Source organism: Pseudophryne corroboree, chromosome 3 (assembly GCF_028390025.1).
Source record: "Pseudophryne corroboree isolate aPseCor3 chromosome 3, aPseCor3.hap2, whole genome shotgun sequence".
NCBI classification, from domain to species: domain Eukaryota; kingdom Metazoa; phylum Chordata; class Amphibia; order Anura; family Myobatrachidae; genus Pseudophryne; species Pseudophryne corroboree.
The window spans coordinates 531,042,919-531,059,913 of NC_086446.1; the positions used below are offsets into that span (position 1 = coordinate 531,042,919).

At 41.6% G+C, this 16,995-nt stretch overlaps 1 long non-coding RNA gene across 1 annotated transcript in view; it reads right to left on the reverse strand.

Moving 5' to 3' along the window:
- LOC135057980 (uncharacterized) overlaps nt 1-16,995 on the reverse strand; it is an 85,496-nt gene that overhangs the window by 26,231 nt on the left and 42,270 nt on the right. The window contains exon 2 of the long non-coding RNA XR_010244505.1: nt 10,466-10,584. This is a non-coding gene — a long non-coding RNA (uncharacterized LOC135057980). The remainder of the gene's footprint in view (nt 1-10,465; nt 10,585-16,995) is intronic.

The following is a 16,995-nucleotide window of genomic DNA, read 5'->3' on the forward strand; positions in this document are numbered from 1 at the left end:
TTTTTTAGTAGTAGTACTACAGGTACCAGCGGGCCCGTTTTTCCGTCGCATGCTGGTACTTGTGGTTCTCCAAGTACCAGCATGCGGGGGAGGCTTGCTGGGCCTTGTAGTACTGCTACTAAAAACAATATCTTTTCTTTTACAACAAAGGCTATCAGCCTCCCCATCCGCAGCCCATTGGATGGGGGGGGACAGCCTCGGGCTTCACCCCTGGCCCTTGGGTGGCTGGGGGGGGGGACCCCTTGATTGAAGGGGTCCCCACTCCCCCAGGGTACCCCGGCCAGGAGTGACTAGTTGGATTTTTTATGCCACGGCCGCAGGGCACTATATAAAATTGACCCCCGGCTGTGGCATTATCTGTCCAGCTAGTGGAGCCCGGTGCTGGTTTTAAAAATACGGGGGACCCCTACTCTTTTTGTCCCCCGTATTTTTGGGACCAGGACCAGGCGCAGAGCCCGATGCTGGTTGCTTAAATATGGGGGAACCCCTGTCATTTTTTTCCCCATATTTCGGCAACCAGGATCGGCTCAAAGAGCCCGAGGCTGGTTATGCTTAGGAGGGGGGACCCCACGCAATTTTTTTTGAAAAAATAAGCACTTTCCCACCCCTTCCCACTGATATACATGCACGGATCTCATGGATCCGTGCATGCCTATCCAATCACGAATAAAAAAAAAAGGTCTGTTTTTTTTTAGCACTTTTTTACGAGTTGTAATTTTTCACGGCAGTGTTTTTTTTTTTTTTGCTTTGCACTTCTTAGTAAATGACCGAGATTCATACTTAAACAGCCGCGTTTTGACCGATGGTGTATTCATTCGTAATTTTTTACTTGGACTTGCAAAAAATTACGAATGCCCTCATCTCTGCCGTGATTAGTGTTTAGTAAATTACCGAGATGACACTTTGATGAAAAAACGGCATCTCGGTCAAAATCGGGAGCTTAGTAAATTTCCCCCTTAGTGTAGATGTAATGAGGTGTGATTTTGTAAAATTACTGATTACTGATTTTTGCTATAAGATTTAAATTGTGTCAAAAATAGCAGAAGACAGTGATTTCCAAAATCAGAACTCATCCAAAAATGCTGGTCCCATTGAAGTTTGAAATTTGGAGTGGGGATTTGTCCTGAGGATAACAGAAGGTTCTAAGGGTCAGGGATCACGTCCTTTATTATGGGTCTGCAATAGCAATATGGATCAAAAGGAGATAATATATTACTGGTAGCAACAACCTACTTTTCAAAGTTTATTTTGCAGCGCTTGACCAAGCTTTTGGTATCCAGTCACTACCCTGAATCACCTACGCTAGGACTTTTGACATTTTCCTAGTAAAATGCTGGACATTTATTTGTTGCACACATTAGTTTTTATTTACATATTACACATGGTTGTTGCCTAGTATGATTAATGTCAGTATGCAAGAGTGCGCTTGCTTTGAGGTGAAGCAGATTTGGCTCAGATGTGAACCAGTATGACCTGTCCACATCTGGCAAATTGGAGACACAAGCTTGATTTGTGGCCAATAAAGACTTTCACTCTAACTTTGAGTTCTATGCATGACCTAGCAAAGTAAAGGTTTGGCACTAACATACGCTAATATTGTAACATAAGAATCTGACTGTGTGAGGAGGAATATGTCTGCAAGTCATCAGGATGATAACGGCATCATTGGATGTGGATCATTGGGTTTTTCATGGAAAAATAATAGGGCTATATGAGCAGCTCATACAGTTGGGGCTAAGATCACTGATACATAGAGTTTAACTGCGTAGTATGAAAGCGTGCAGTGCCCAACAGCACACGTACTGTAGGTGCATGTGTATTTTTCTTGTCCCATCTGTAGTGAGCATAGTAATATATAGAAATGAAAAATCCACAATCTCATATATTATTAAGGTCTTCCACTAAATTTGATGTCGAGCGTATTGGTTTAGTAATACACAAAGACTGCAGCTTGTCTGTCTCCACTAAATAACTTTTATTCTACTGTATATATATTACATTAGTGCGCCTTTGTTAAGCATCCATTAGACACCAATTGCTGGCAAACTGTCTCTTTCCATATACAGAGCAAGATGGCAAAATATTAGCCTGAGGGGCAAGCATGCAGCGCTATTGCAAGAGTAGCAGACTATCCATAATAGCTATTTTTAGGGCTGATTTATTATTATTATTATTATTACATTTTATTTATAGGGCGCCACAAGTGTTTCGCAGCGCCGTACAAAGGACAGTACAGGGAGACAAAACTTAGCATAACAGTAAATAAATAACAGAAATGGAGTGCAGGTAACAAAGAGCACCACAATTCTCATACACAATACAGCTTAGATATAAGTAGTGAGGGAGTGATCATTGTACTACTTGGGGCTGGCGGCCATAGATAGAGAGGGGCCATTTATCAGCAGGAGAAAAAGCAGGTAAAGATGGTCGCTGAGTGAAATGTATCAAGAGGGCTTAGACAAGAGGAAAGGGGGCCCTGCTCTGAAGAGCTAACAATCTAGTGGGGAGGGGCAACAGACAGATGACATGAGGTGCAAGCAAGCAGGTAGAAGCCTGATTTATGAAAATATAAGAAACCCTTTTGCTGGACAAAATGGGTAGTGCAGATCAGTTTAGTGTAGAACAAGGTATTGTCAGTCAGGTTAGCATACAGTAGAGATTTTCAAAGTAGTGTAGCTCGGGGTAGACTAGGACAGGGTAGGGTAGGTCAGAGTAATGTAGGATAGTGTAGGGTCATATAGTGTAGTGTTGTCAGGGTAGTGTAGGTCTGGGTGGGGATGGACGGGGTAGAGTATGACATAGTAGGGTCCGTTAGGGTAGTATAGGATAACAGTTGGTCATGGTGGTGAATGCAGGGTAGGGTCTGACAAAGAAGTATTGGTCAAGGTAGTGTAGGACAGGGGAGGATTGCCCAGGGTAGTGTAGCACAGAGTGGATTTGGGAAGGGTAGTGTAGGGCAGGGGAGGACTGCCCATGGTAGTGTAGCACAGAGTAGATTTGGGAAGGGTAGTGTAGGACAGGGTAGTAGAGAATAAGGTAGGGTTGAGCAGAGTAGTATGTCACAATAGTGACCATTTGTTGAGGAATGGTATTAGATTTGACTTTCTCTTAGCCTAACACTTAGCAGTGCTATACTGGTAGTAGTAATTTCCAGTAATGAATGTTATTTAGCTGGAAGTTGTAAGTCTACTGTTTATTTTATGATTCACACGTCTCAGCATACTAAATACTGACATAGACCATCTGTTGTGCTGCGCATGAAAATCCTGCTGTATAATGGTGGATGGACCAAGGACCTTACTATCTTTTAAAGGCTCGTCATTCACCGACACCATTGTTCTTTCACTTGAATTACGATAAATATATCTCTCTCCTACGTTGAAAGCAAACTACATTTTTTTTAAAGCATATTACACTATTTTCAGTTGTTGATAGCCTGTTTGTTACAAATAATTTGTACAGTATGTGATTTATAGTATTGATTGATTTCAATTGATGAGGTTTAACAACTGTGAGACACTAACAAAATGCAATGCTAATGTTTGCACGGTTAATCGATTTTTCTTAAACTGCACATGTGTCTGAGTGGCATGTGGCGCCATAATCTTGTGATGGCAGTTGCAGTGCAAATTTGGATGCAGAATGATTGACTGTCAAACATGGGTGTGTTGTGAGCACTTTGTTGGTGTGTCACAGACAGTGATGGTATCTTTGTATGGATGTAGTTATGTGACCGACGGTCAGGAGACCGACGGCCACAATAACTCCCCCTACTTCCCGTCCCCTCACAATACCGACAGTCGGCATGGCGACTAGGAGGGACTATTCCCCCTCGTGGGTGTCCACCACACCCATAGAGTGGGAATAGAACCTGTGGCGAGCACAGCTCGCCACCGAGTCTGCAGCGTGGCAAACACAGCGGCCCGAAAGGGGCTTCGTTGCACGAACCCCCCTCCCCGACGGCATTCTGAGGCCACCAATCCGGTATCAGGATATTGACCGCTGGGATCCCAGCAGCAGGTAGCATGGCCCCAACCGTGTTTGCATGCAGTTGTAATGTCTCTGGCTGCTTCTTTGCGATGGACATTCTGAGTAACCATAGGGTTGATTAGTGGTTCGATGGCGTGTCTTATTAAGCAAGTATTGTATTAGAGGTGCCACTGGACATCTATGTACAAATAACAGCGCCTGTGTCATTAGCACATGCTCTGTTGTGAGTGCAATTACGTACACCCCTGAATCAGGCCCTGCATTTTGTGTAACCAATGACCTTTCAGATGGTCCAGGTGAAGCTTGATGCCGCCGATGGCCATGTATGTGAAACTTGTGTGTAGCCATCACTAAGGCCTTAAAATAAAGATGTTTTAAAACTGCACAAAAAATTCTGAGCAGATGACCACTGCCGCTCCCCAACTTTTACCATGCGGTAAAACTATGGTAAAACAAATACTGGGCAGCTTTTTTAATTAAGCTAAGGAGTAGTCGGACATGCGCTTCCCAGGACTAATGCTGGGTACACACCTGAACAGTGGATTAGTCGGCCACCTGATGGGTAGAGGGCTACCCAAGCCTACAAGGGAGCAGTGAGTGATGCAGCCGCTCCAGTTAGTACTTGATCTGTCACAAACATAATATTGGTTTTACAGGATACCTACAGGCTATGGGAATCCTAAGTACAAATAATATATTAGTAAATGACGTATCCACATAAAGCACTACCTCCATGCAGCCAGTGCTAGGCAAGATTTTTGGTAGTGCTGCCAGTTCACATAAATTTGCCACAAATTGATGCCCCCATCTCCTCAATGATGGCTGATGATGATGTAGTCATACTGCTAGGAGAGGTCATGTATTCTGCGTTGTCCATCTCCTCACTGGTGCTGATGTGGTGGAGAGATGCATGGAAGAGCTGCCAATAGTCAAGACCTTCTCCAGGAGCAGCACTACAGTCACCACTGTTTTTGCTAATGTGACAATGCAGCTGACTACTGACTGTAGTGCCGCTGCTAAGAGGTCAATCTGCTGGTGGCTCCTACTTTCAGTGTATACTGGGCGACATGGGAGAGGGTCACAGTGCCTGATTGCCACTCTCCTGAAGCTATTGTGCCCTAGAGTGTACTATGCCGCAGAGAGGAGGGGGCACGTACGGAGCCTGCACATGGGTCTTCTCCTCTCCTGTATTACAGAAACTCTTCTCAGTGGGTGAAATACTTCATTTGAACATGTACAGGTTCTATTCATTATCCTTAAGAGTGGGTGAATATATTAATTAAGTGCTGGCCCCCATTCCTCAAACAGGTAACGCAGGGGATTTCAGTGAATTAACCTGCGTACTTGTCATCCCTGAATCTGTACTGTGTATGGAGACCTCCTTAACGCTGTATTCCTCAAACACAGAGAACACATAATTTTCAGAAATTAATTGCGAGAAAGGTTGATCGCTTACGAAAGTTTTCTGTTCTCAGTGCTCTGCTCCTTACTGTGTTCATTTGCACAGAGGTAGCGCCAGTGTTGGACTGGAGCATGAAGGGCCCACCAAGGGTATGCAGTGGTAGGGGCCCATGATTAGAGGTGTGGCCAGCCTCCAAAGGGGGTGTGGCCAGCCACCACAGAGGTTTGGCTAACCATTATAGAGTACATGGTCTGGACTCCTTGATAATTTATATAGTAATTAATGCTAGTGCATGCATGATAATGTGCCAGATTAATGACAGCAATGTACTGTAGAGAATACATCATAATCCTGTGCAGTATAAGGTAACATATGTATAATGTATAATTCAAGTGCACAGTCTAGAACCTGATCCCTGGAGGAGGAGGGGCCCCCAGGCAGTGGGGCCTACCGGTGGTTCCCCCTGTACCCCTGTGGGCCAGTCCGAGCCGGGGTAGCGCTGCTGAAGAGTGCAGGGACAGCTGATTTTTAGATCAGCTGTCCTCGCACTGGGGCAATGTTGAATTGCTCTGGTGATTTTGTATCCACCGCTGCTACTTGCAGCGAGTTAGATACTTAATTATTGGGGGCCAATAATTAATAGGCCCCTAAATGAGAGGAGTGACAGATATAATATTACAGAATCATTCAATTGTATCAAATTTATAAAAAGAATCAGGATGACAGTATGTTTTTTTCCATTGGAATATTCCTTTACCATAAGGACAACCTTGAACTTGCTGTTAGAAAGACTGAAAGGTATCATAAGGAAGATTATTACGGAAAGAGTTTCATGTCTCCCATTATTTGTGCTGCCTAATACGGTATAAAACTGTGAGGTGATAGTCACAGTGCAACAGGAATATTATATAATGCTTTGTGCCAGACCTTTTTCCTGTAAAGAGAATAAGTGCTGACAGAAACCATATTTCTGCTGTTTTAGGGGAATTCAGTGCATGATATCTATCGCATAGCTGATTACAATACAACCGTGAATACAGGAGGAGAACTGCTTTCTGAGCACACAATGTGGTTGCAGATATGGCCGAAGTACTGTACATGTGCCTCTGAATTAGGCCCTCTTTCTCATGTTTTAGCTGCTTTTTTCTACTTTTTTAAAACTGCTTAACTGGTTAATTTTTTACCCAAAACTGCAAAGAAGTTATGGGGGAGGGGGGTGGAAGTTAAATTAATTTAAACATTTCGAAAATATATATTTTTTAATAATGAAATTTTTTATTGAAAGAAAAAAACCTACACTGTGTGAAGGTCTATGCTTGTAGCTGGCATAAATGGTTTGTTGCAGTATGCTTTAGTTGGCGAACCCAGTACTTACATAGGTTGTAATAGTGTTTTTTGATCCCTATATAAGAACAGATAAGACTGTACATGCACACTCTACAAGTGCTCCTATTTTATTGTACAGCGACTATATACATTATTGCATTAAATCTGTGGAATGAGTTAATATTATAAACTGAATAAAGTACTTAGTCATGGTTGGGTACATTTATTGTTTGTGTATATGTATTACGGAGTTTTCCGTAGATACAGGCATACCACACTTTTTTCTATAAGAGGAAACAGGTTAAAAATGAATTACTCTGGTATAATTTTGAAAAACAATTGCGTATATATTTGCATATCCTGTCCAATAAAATTTTCCTAGCCACTACATAATGTATTACCAATTTTTGGCATGCCGTAACTATTTATGGTGCCAAATTTTTGGTTTACCACTCTCCCTTCTGGGTAGTCCTAACTACTTATACAAAACCTTTTGGCTTACCACTCTCATGCATGCTTATTCTAGACATACTGTATTTGAAATTGGAGTTTCATGCCACAGTTACTGTATAATCTTCTGATATAAAGTATAACAAATTTGAGATTTGCTTGTGCTCAGAACTTTGATGTGTATTACTAAAGTAACTTGTATAGACCCACTTCTTCACCAAACTCAGCCAAATCTCACCCTAACCCTCTGTCCCACGCTCATTGTACCTTATCTGTCTCACCCCTGTCTGCCCCTACCCTTTAGAATGTAAGCTCTCACGAGTAGGGTCCTCTTCCCTCATGTGCTTATGCTTTTCTTTCTCTAATAATCCTCAACTGCCCAAATCCTGCAGTATCTGACACCTTGATACTTATCTCAGTGTCGTTTACTGATGTACAGTAGTTATGCTTAGTTACCCTGTACTTGTCCTATATTGTCTTCACTGTTTTCCTCTTTTGATTATGTGCATATGTACTCTGTAATTGGGTGCTGCGGAACCCTTATGAGGTCATATATATAAAGGAATGATAATAATAATAATAATAATAATAATAATAATAATAATAGAAAAAAGTAATGCAATCTCTAAGCAGTCATTTTTATTTATTCTCATTTATTTCTGCAATGTTTAACCATAAACTAAATAAGTTCCTAAACTTGGGAACCAAAGCTCTTCATATTTTCTTACTGTACTGTTCCCCCTTTTGACACATTTTTAAATAATCATACAACAACCATATGTGCATAAAAAAAGCACTTTTACATTTAGAACATAAAAATAAAGCGTGAAAAAGGTATACAATCTAATCATAAAATAATGAAAACAATGTATTAAAAGGTGAAAACAAATGTGCAAGGACCAAAGTTGATAATATGTTCAGTGTGATATTGCAAACACTGTGTTTTATCATATGTACATATAAGTGATAATAACCAAATAGAGTCATACCAGAAAAGAAATAGGGTTCTGCAGGTGGTATTAGCAGGATGCTCCGGATGTACAGTACCCTGCATTGGCTCCTAAAGCGATCCGGTAGATGCAAGGCTGGATTATGGGCCTCATGGGCCTGGGGATGAAAATGTTCAAGGGCCTATTATGAGAAGCACAGGGTGTGTGTCCAGTGCTGTGTGGGCGTGGCCGTGCCATATAGACCCCATACACTATCAGCCCCAATGTTTCCTTAAATATGTAAAAGTATAAAAACTGCATCATATTGTGTGGAAAATATAAATACAATTTAATGCTTATGATTTATGGCTGACCGTGTGGCCAGCTGGTGGCTAGTGATCATCATGCTGCCATGATGATGGACCTGTTGTTATGTGGAGACCTGGAGCTGGAGCTCCATCTGCCCCATTGTTAATCTGGCCCTGGATAGATGGTATCAACGAACCTAATGGTTACTGCTAATCAGGAGCAGAATGTTGCCAATGCATTTTGAGACACTGTGGTCTCTTCACCAGGACATTTTTTAAATAAAAATAAATGCATGTTACAGTAAGTAGCACTTATTCTGCTCTAATTAGTCCATGGGGCTGGTTCAATTACCAATGAATTACTCCTGGCCGCGAGTAAGTGCGTCTACAGTATATGCAGAGGAGAGGGCACATTTGCAGTGTCTGTGGACTCCCCTTCTTACCTGTGCAAGTCCTCAGTAGAAACCTATGCTCATGGGCCCATGCTATTTTCTTACTGCACATGCACAGTTCTTTGGGAAAATGGTGTCTGCGCCATTTTTCACCATATTTTCTGTGGCAATGGAAAAGAGACTTCCAATAATGGAAAACTGATTAACTGGATACAAACTAGTCAAAGTAAAATTAATAATCGACCAACATAGTGAGTAAAACAGCATACTAGATATAAGGAGACAAAGTGTCCATCTTAGATGTATAATGCATCCCTGGGAATGCAGGAACCAAACAGCGGTAAACACAGGTTATTTGCTGGCTCCTCACAGTCCCACTAATGCGTTTCAAGGTCTTTGGCAAGGTGTATGTAGGGGTGCAGTATTTAACCTCCTTTCTAATCAATCTCATCACTGTGGGGACATGGTTAACAATCACTCAAACATATGTGTACCTTAAAAATAATATAAATAGACTACAGATATAATATAAAACCATTATCCAACAATAGAAAAAACGGAAGGCAATATAACATAAAAACAACATAATTTATTATTATAGCACAATTGTCATAATAATAAAATACAATCAAGTGTAATAATACCCGGTGTAACACACCTTTCACAATTGCCAAAATCATTGACCTTTTCTTTGAATTAGAGAAAGATTTAGAAAAAGCCATGTAGATGTGAAGGCATAGAAACAAAGTGATAGCATTGCATCCAGGTTCAGCCCCGCCACCTACTCCATATGTACGTGCAGCATGCATCAGTGTGGGTCACTTCTCCTGTAAACTGTGCAATAGTTGCATGGGCTAATGCAATAGAAGCCTATGTTGGCTGCTTTTGCAGTCCCTCCTTGTTATATTCTTATTTTAGGAGGGATTTCCCACAGTATAATTTACATTACCATGTTAGTGCTATCGCTGCTGTCTCTAAGTAAGCAGCAGTGATAGCAACTCCAACCACATCTGAATTAGTCCCTATAAGAAGAAACCAGCACATGGAAAGTGGAAACCCCTACCAATTTTTAAAGAAAAAAAGACTTGCAAGATGATACTGTAGCCTCATCTGGAGGACACACAGTCACCCTATAATCCCATATCTTTCGAGTAATTCTTGTTTGCCAGCATACAATGATGATGACCATGTTTAAGGACAAACATCTACCAATCTTCCAAACTGAGCTACTTGAGAGGTAGAGCAAACATACTGAAGTCAAACAACAATGTGAGCTGACAACTGACCTCACTAAGATCAGACTTTAGATAAGGATAAAGACAACTAGAGGGCTTTCAGAACAGGCAGTGTCACAACAGTATAAGATGTTATTAGACAGTGCACATAGGGTGCTTGTTACAAGAGAGAACCAAGTCAGCCATCATTGATGATCCAGCTATATCTCTACACAGCTGCTACGTAGATGTCAGGAAGTCTTCATCGTCTAATGGAGACCCTGGCTTCTTCCCTCCCCTGCAACTGTAGTGGCATGCCTCCGTTTGAAAGAAAAATGAAAGAGAGTAGAAAAGGGAAGAGAGAAATTGTGATACTCCCCCCCCAAAAAAAAAAAATTACAAATAAATTATAAGTACTAGTAGTAGTGTTGGAATGATACAAGCCCGATGTTACCTGGTTGTAGTGGGTTGTTAGAAATCTGCTCTTGCTGCAGCACTCTGTCTTTGACAGCACTATTGCTTTCACCTTCTCCACACCAAAGCAGAGAGGCAAGGGTTCTCCCCACAGACACACTGAAAGCACAACCAAATTAATGCAAAATGATTTTTGAATTTATGCAAATGACCAGAGAGTGGGTTAACTTAATTAAATAAGCAATTAAGTAAGTATTAAGTAAAGATTGATTCAAAAGGATACAGTATAATACATTTGAAATAACAGGAGATTACAAAAACACGTACTGTACACTAACTTTCTCAATGTATTAGCTCTTCAATAAATATAAATCTATAACTCTCCTAGTCTGTCTTATTTCAATCTCTGTGGTGGAAGCAATTGCAAAGGGCATGCTACCATTGTGCATGAGTATGATGAAGACATGATAGATAATAGAGCTTTATTACAGTATATCGGTTGTTGTGAAATGCTGTGCATGTATGATGTGCAGAGTATGAAGGAAGACAATTGCTGTGAATATCCAAATTGCACTTTCTTAGGATCCATGTGAGAACCACCAAAGATTTGGAGCTGAGCTACCATGTGGAAGAACTGTAGGAAGCTTGAGCCATCAACCCTTGCTGTTAAAATTATGATACAAGGTTTGTCCAAAATAGGCAAAGTTAATTTATAGTTGTTGTAGTATTACTTCCAAATCGGAGGATGGGGCTAGAGCTCAGAGCAGATTGATTGGAGAGAGAGTGAATTGACATTTCTTTATTTCAAGTTATGCCATTTACCATTGTTTTATTTCCCAGATAAAGTACAATGCTCAAAAGAATAAAGGGAACACTAAAATAACACATCCTAGATCTGAATGAATGAAATATTTTTATTAAATACTTTGTTCTTTACATAGTTGATTGTGCTGACAGCAAAATCACACAAAAATTATCAATGGAAATCAAATTTATTAACCCATGGAGGTCTGGATTTGGAGTCACTCTCAAAATTAAAGTGGAAAAACACACTACAGGCTGATCCAACTTTGATGTAATGTCCTTAAAACAAGTCAAAATGAGGCTTAGTAGTTTGTGTGGCCTCCTCGTGCCTGTATGACCTCCCTACAACGCCTGGGCATGCTCCTGATGAGGTGGCGGATGGTCTCCTGAGGGATCTACTCCCAGACCTGGACTAAAGCATCCGCCAACCCCTGGACAGTCTGTGGTGCAACGTGGCGTTGGTGGATGGAGCGAGACATGATGTCCCAGATGTGCTCAATTGGATTCTGGTCTGGGGAACGGGCGGGCCAGTCCATAGTATCAATGCCTTCGCCTTGCAGGGACTGCTGACACACTCCAGCCACATGAGGTCTAGCATTGTCTTGCATTAGGAGGAGCCCAGGGCCAACCGCACCAGCATAGGTCTCACAAGGGGTCTGAGGATCTCATCTCGGTACCTAATGGCAGTCAGGCTACCTCTGACGAGCACATGGAGGGCTGTGCGGCCCCCCAAAGAAATGTCACCCCACACCATTACTGACCCACTGCCAAACCGGTCATGCTGGAGGATGTTGCAGGCAGCAGAACGTTCTCCTTGGCGTCTCTAGACTCTTTCACATCTGTCACATGTGCTCAGTGAGAACCTGCTTTCATCTGTGAAGAGCACAGGGCGCCAGTGGCGAATTTGCCAATCTTGGTGTTCTCTGGAAAATGCCAAACGTCCTGCACGGTGTTGGGCTGTAAGCACAACCCCCACCTGTGGGCGTCGGGCCCTCATATCACCCTCAAGGAGTCTGTTTCTGATCGTTTGAATAGACACATGCACATTTGTGGCTTGCTGGAGGTCATTTTGCAGGGCTCTGGCAGTGCTCCTCCTGTTCCTCCTTGCACAAAGGCGGAGGTAGTGGTCCTGCTGCTGGGTTGTTGCCCTTCTACGGCCTCCTCCACGTCTCCTGATGTACTGGCCTGTCTCCTGGTAGCGCCTCCATGCTCTGGACACTACGCTGACAGACACAGCAAACCTTCTTGCCACAGCTCGCATTGATGTGCCATCCTGGATGAGCTGCACTACCTGAGCCACTTGTGTGGGTTGTAGGGACGTCATACAGGCACGTGGAGGCCACACACACTACTGAGCCTCATTTTGACTTATTTTAAGGACATTACATCAAAGTTGGATCAGCCTGTAGTGTGTTTTTCCACTTTAATTTTGAGGGTGACTCCAAATCCAGACCTCCATGGGTTAATAAATTTGATTTCCATTGATAATTTTTGTGTGATTTTGTTGTCAGCACATTCAACTATGTAAAGAACAAAGTATTTAATAAGAATATTTCATTCATTCAGATCTAGGATGTGTTATTTTAGTGTTCCCTTTATTTTTTTGAGCAGTGTATTTTCCTGTCATTGTCTTAATTCTCTGGCCCCTGCTTAAATAAAACTAATGTTAGTTTAATGAACCTGCTTTATCAATGTGGATGAGTGGTCTTTGTGTCAGGTATAAAGGGTTCCCTGAGTGGTCTCTGGCGGAATAAGATTCCCATCCTCACACAAGGAAAGAAAGATTTAGGAGGGGATATGGCATCAGATGAATACAAGTTTGTGACCATATGGTCTGAAGGTCATGTCACTCATTATTGGGCTTGAGAGAGGGTGCTACACCTGCATGTCTGCACATATGAGGTTGTCACTGATTAGTCAATAACACAGGAAGGACAGGTGTACTCCCTAACCTGACCTAACATTACAGTCCTGCTTATCACTTTGATATCCCCATCCTATAATGGGACTCTCCTACATATTAAGAACATATGCTTTGCTGCTTTATATGTGTAAAAACAACACTAATGAACTAGCTTATTTTACTAGAGCAATTTTGTCTTCAATATTTCCATTAATGATTATCACATACTAAACATCCGTTGAAGGGTATGCTGAATACCATAGCACTTTCACTTTTACACTCCTTTTCTAAGTGTGTCTGGGGCTAGAAGTGCTAAGTCAGGGTTTTGTAATGAGCACCCTCTGGGGTCCAGTATTACATGTGTTCGCTTGATTTCCAGAGAGCAATGAGCAAATAAACAGTCCAATACATAAACAGGTTCCTGGCTTAATCATGTCAGCAGCTGGTCTGCAACAGCCGAGGGAGCAAGACACATAATCACCAGCACGTCTGTTTGGAATTCCGTTAGTTAGCACCCTGCAGAGAGGGTTTTGCGCTTGGCTAAGGTGCACGGCATCTCTTTGGCCTGGGTGGCAGCAGTTGTTCTATTGCAATAGCAATAAAAAGCAATAAATAAATTCCTCCTTGTCAGCAATCTCTCTTGGTGACTAACTCTGAATCTGAAAACATTCTGGAGCAGAATAAGCGAAGCAGCCATACGTTTGACTTTATCCAAGAGCAGGGTGTCAGAGGAAAGGGGTTACAAGTGTGTTAATCTTTCAAGCAAACTAGAACTGGAAACGTGTGCGTTTAGACACTGCGCTGTGGAGACTTGCATTGACATGGACTTTTTTTTCTTCCACTGTTGAAATCATTGAAACACCTTTATGTGTTAGGAATTGCTGGAACTCTAGGTGTAAAATTGATGAAGTTATCATTGTAAGTAGAAAGGGAATCCAAGGTTACAAGGTGTCAGAAAGCCTATGAGTGCTGTAGTGCAGATGGTACAAATGTTAGGTCAAGATCTTGATTCAGTTACCAAGCATAGGGGTGGACCACCCCCCCCAAAAAAAAAAGAGAAAAAAAACATTTGAGAGGCACCAGTCAAGTACTGGGTCGCGGGCTGCAGTGCGACCACCATCCACAGTTAACGCGGGCAGTGTTGGGATGGAGATAGTACTTTTTAAGCTGCTCCATCTCATCCCTCCTCATAGATCCTGTCTCTTCGTTTTCTACATGAAGTCACTCACATGTTACAGTTATGTTGTTGGGGCTTATTTATTATACACATTTTATGGGAAATCACCTAAAAAATCAGGATGACCTTAAATGTAAGTGTCTTCTGAAACTATTACAGGGGTTCTGCAGCTGCGCTTTAAGTGTTTCCCATCATCAGGGAGGTGGCATATCAGGTAAGTCCAGCTGCCCTTGAGGGGGCGACACTCAGCGATTTAGGGTTGCCAAATTTAAATTATAGCTTGCCTCCCCCCCCATCCAAAAAGGTTGTGGCAGCCCTGTTACCAAGTTCCCCTAATTTCCAGTAGCAGTCATAGGATGGAAGGATTTGTTACTGGAAATGTTTGTACAAATGTGTCCATGCTCATCATACGTGATTGCAACTAGCAGCACCAGCGTGTGACCCGCTCATGGGAGCATATGCTAGTACCTGTTTTGAGCAATGGACCAGCCAGGCATGCGTGTACAGTGGTTTTAAATTATTATGTAAATAAAAATATGTTTATGTAAATAAAAATATTTAAATTATTAGAATTTGAAATAATTTCTAATTATTAAGTGAACAGAAATGCTAGAGATGTGCGGTTCTGTTTTCTAGAAATCTGAATCCACCTGAATTTTCGTTGATCTCAACTGAACCAAAGCTTGGCCCAGATCTCCTGAGAAGTCCCAGTTGAGATGTTCCTGCAGTTCGGAATTCAGATTTTTAATCCAAATTTTGGGTTTTGGATTGCAAAAATGATGATTTTAGCTGTTTTGACTTTTTATTTCATTTTTTATCAATGATTATCGATGTTTTATCGATTTTGAACCAAACCAAAATCCAAATCCGAAACAAAACACTTGAGGGTGGTTTTGCAAAACCAAAACATGAGGATGAAATTAGAACAAAAACCAAAATGCGGGGAGTCCGCGCATATCTCTGAGAAATATTAAAAATACTGGACAAATTAAATAATATGAAGCTGGTTTCTGTATGGAGGCTGGTGGTACTAAAGGATGTATGATGATTTACTGAGTAGAGGGGACCTTAAGTATAGTGAAACGTATATAAAATATCTGTGACTAAAGCTGAGAGTTGTGTTTTCAGGGACCATGATAAACTATGAATTCGGTATTTTTTCTAATTTTATTTCAATCTTTATTATATTAGTGTGTTTATAGAAACAATGAGCATCAACATGATATTGATGCCTAGGAAATCCTATAATGCCCATATGGTATTTCAACATTTTCAATGATAATCTATCCACAAAGGGCAAAGTTATACGCATAGCTTATTTACAGCAAATCTTAAATTTTACTTAATCAGCTAGCAGTATTGCTGGTTATAGAAAATGTAAACATACAAATTTGGGGCGGAATGTAGTGAAGTCTGAGTTCGGCATTCGGATTTAAAGGGGCAATCATGTACAAGGCATGGTTTAGCCTTGTACATGATTGCCCCTTTAAACAAATGTCCGAGTTCGGCTGGCATCCCTCACAGCTGCCGAACTCGGACTTCATAACATCCCGGCCCTGGTTTCTGCAAACTGACAGCGATTTTTTAATCCACCTCAATAATATGTAAGGTTCTAATGGAAATTGCTGGCTACATATGGAGAATGGTTTGAAAGTCATGCAGTTTTTGCTACCTGTCCAGCCAGGACATACAGTAACAAAGGGCAACATCAGACATACTGTATGTCTGTCACTAATTAACACTTGATTAAGGTGCCCAAACAATGAATAAAATATTTACAGGGCACAATTATTTAATGAATTTATTATTGGGGTCACGTTAGTAATAAAAAATTATAAAATAATATAATTTTAATTACACAGATAAACATGTAATGTTTTAAAAATATTAAGGGACAATATTAATTATAAATTAAATAATGGGGCCAATACTATTTTTATGTTGATTGGGGCTACAGTATATTTATGAATTAATTTTGGACATACCAAGGGGGAAGATGTATCGAACCTTTGAGAGAGATAAATTACAGTAAGTGATTCCCAACCACGGTCCTTAAGGCACACTAACAGTGCAGATTTTAGTGACATCGATGCTTGAGCACAGATGAATAAATCAAAATAAGTGAGGTACTAATTAAATCACCTGTACTCGGGATGCGTTCATATGACCGGCAGTCGGGTTCCCGGTGTTCAGGATGCCGACACCGAGATCCTGATCCCTGGCAATGCCAACGGTTGGCATGCTGACACACAGGGACTATTCTCACTTGTGGGTGTCCACGACCCCCAGAGAGTCGGAATAGAACCTGTGGTGAGTGCAGTGAGCCACCCAGCCCATTGCAAGGAGTGTGCAGCTAGTCTGCGAGGGGCTCCGTTGCATTCACCTCCCCCCACCTGCATTCCGGCAGCCAGGATCCCGGGGTCAGTATACTGACCTTTGCGATCCTGACTGCCGGCAAAACAATCCCAACCCCTGTGCCTTAGTATGACTATCCTTAAGTCCTGTACTGTTAGTGTACCTTAAAGGACCGCTGCTGGGTATACCTGGATTAAGTTGAGAAGCTGCCAATAATAACCAACCAGCTTCTAGCGATTATTTATGTAGTACAATCTATAAAATGAGAGTTAGAAGCTGATTGGAATATGCAACTTCCCCACATTATCTCTCTCGAGGTTTGCTGCATCTC